Raw genomic sequence first — 2,662 nt, 5'->3', positions numbered from 1 at the left:
AATGTATGCAAAATTATTCATTGCAGCTTTGTTTCTAAGAGCAACATATCAGAAATAATGTATACTTCCACCAAAGGGAGCTCTTAATGTCGCAGCATGTGTGTACAGTGGAATGTTATTTATCTGTCATAAAAGAATGAACATGCTCTAAATGTACTGTTTAGAAAATAATACTAAAAGTTGTTAAAAGAAAAAAAAAGGTACAAATCAATGTATAAATAAATTTTTTTGTGTAAAAAATGAGATATTACAAATTTTTTGTATGCACAATTACATTATGGCAGAATACAAAATAAATTAATAAAAATGGTTATTTATGTGTAATGGGAGATAGAATGAAACTGAGCAGATATGAAATGAAGGTGGCAAGGAAAGTCTTGTTGTATATCTTGCATGTTTTTATTTGAACCAAGGGCATTTATTAGCTATTCAAATTTTTAAAAGAATAAAACTTCTGATATACTCTGTATAAAATTATGACAATGTGATTTTGAACCCAAATTATGACAATGTGATTTTGAACCCATGTACACACAAGATTGATAATACTGTTAACCAAGAGAAAAAAATAAAATTGGACAGCAAAATTTGGAATATTTAGAGAAAAGCTGCCTGAGTTTTGTTTTGAATATGTAGATCAGAGGCACATAGGCCTATATGTACATGGAGATGCCCAGCAGACAGGACAGTTGGAAACAGGTCTCTCAGGAGATTTTAATTTGAGTGGGAAATAAAAATATAAAAGCAGAAAAGACACAATTGCCAGTGTTTGTTATCACTGACAATATTGCCTGAGAGTAATTGGTGTGCTCGCTTCGGCAGCACATATACTAAAATTGGAATGATACAGAGAAGATTAGCATGGTCCCTGTGCAAGAGTAATTGGTACAGCCATTTGAAATCATTTGGCTATTTGAATAAAACCATTTCAGCGGCATTAGTAGGTGAATTCCGTGAGACCTTACTATAAATCAGAGGTTGTGTTAAGAGCAGTTCTGCAGCTTCTCACTTACGTGATTGGCAGGATAGTTTAACTCAGGTTTCCAAGTCAAATTTTAAATATTTGGAGGAAATGAAGTATCCTCTTTTCAGACAAACAAAACATTGTTAGCTTGTTGGCTTTCTTCTTTGATCCTTCCTTTCTTGGATTCAAAGCAAATTGTAAAGGCCAGGGGAAGCATTTTATAGATATACAAGAACACAAAATATTTGTGATACATCAATCTCCTTCAGAAATAGCTATTTAAGGTTTAAAACACCTGTCAAACACAAATTCCCAGTAGTGTATTAGTAAATAATCATGGAAACCTTACACTAAAAGTGTATATGTGAATGTGTATGTTAGTCTTCTATTGCAACATCACAAATTACTATAATCTTAGCAACTTAATACAACACAAATGTATTATCTTCCGTGGGTCAGATGCTTGAGTATGAGTTTGCTGGACCCTGTCCTCAGTGTCTCACTACAGTGCATTCAGCATGCTGGCTGAGGCTGTGATCTCATCTGAGTATTGGAGTCCTCTTCCATACTCAGTAGTTGATTGCAGAATTCACTTCTTTATGGTTGTAGGACTGAGGCCCTTATCTTCTAGAGGCTTCCTATTGTTCCCTTCCATGTGACTCTCCCAACAACATGGCAGTTTTATTCTTCAAGACCAAAAAGAATGTCCTTTGTAGGAAACCATCATTCTCAGCAAACTGACACAAGAACAGAAAATCAAACACCGCATGTTCTCATTCATAGGCTGGTGTTGAACAACAGGAACATATGGACACAGGGAGGGGAGCATCACACACTGGGGTCTGTTGGGGGGACTAGGGAAGGGACAGCGGGGGGTAGGGAGGTTGGGGAGGGATAACATGGGGAGAAATGCCAGATACAGCAAACCACATTGCCATGTATGTATCTATGCAACAATCCTGCATGATCTGCACATGTACCCCAGAACCTAAAGTACTATATATATATATATATATATATATATATATATATATATATATATGAAGAAGAGAATGTCTGCTGCTTCTTTTGTCATTGATTGGATCGCCTGATAAGGTAAGGCTCACCCAGGGTTATTTCCCTTTTGATTAATACAAGTCAACTGATTAGACACCTTAATAAACATCTGCAAAACCCCTTTTCCATGCAGAGTAACATTATCATAGGAGTGATACCCCATTACATTCATAGTTTCCATCAAAATTTAAAGGAAGGTGACTACACAGGGTGTGTACCACTGGGGAAAAGAATCTTGAGGATCATCTTAGAATTCTGCATACCACAGTGTCTGTGTTCTCTGTGTGTGTGTGTTTGTGTGTGTGTGTGTGCAAGGATGTATAATCATAATCATGCAACAGGCAACTGGTTTTGGGAAATCCTAAACCTATAGGGTATATTTGCATTGTTTTTGCAGACATTCCAGGTTTTTGTCAGATATTTTGAGGTTTTTTTTTTTTTTGACAGAGTCTTACTCTGTCACCCAGGCGAGAGGCGTGTTCTTGGCTCACTGCAACCTCCACCTCAGGGTTTCAAGAGATTCTCGTGCCTCAGCCTCCTAAGTAGCTGGGACTACAGATGTTCTCCACCAAATACAACTAATTTTTATATATTTAGTAGAGTCGGGGTTTTGCCATGTTGGCCACATTGGTCTGAAGTGAT

The 2,662-nt window shown here is 36.8% G+C and overlaps 1 non-coding gene across 1 annotated transcript; it reads left to right on the top strand.

Annotated features, from left to right (window-relative positions):
• The first annotated feature begins 806 nt into the window (after nucleotides 1-806).
• LOC135269262 (U6 spliceosomal RNA) lies at nucleotides 807-915 on the top strand. The gene has a single exon (XR_010337591.1). It is a non-coding gene; the product is annotated as a U6 spliceosomal RNA (small nuclear RNA).
• The last annotated feature ends 1,747 nt before the right edge of the window (nucleotides 916-2,662 follow it).

This window comes from Aotus nancymaae, unplaced genomic scaffold (genome assembly GCF_030222135.1).
Source record: "Aotus nancymaae isolate 86718 unplaced genomic scaffold, 86718_ANA_hifiasm-v0.15.2.pri h1tg000004l, whole genome shotgun sequence".
Classification (NCBI taxonomy): Eukaryota; Metazoa; Chordata; class Mammalia; order Primates; family Aotidae; genus Aotus; species Aotus nancymaae.
The sequence above is the reverse complement of the archived record's forward strand: the minus strand, read 5'-3'. Positions and strand labels throughout refer to the sequence as shown.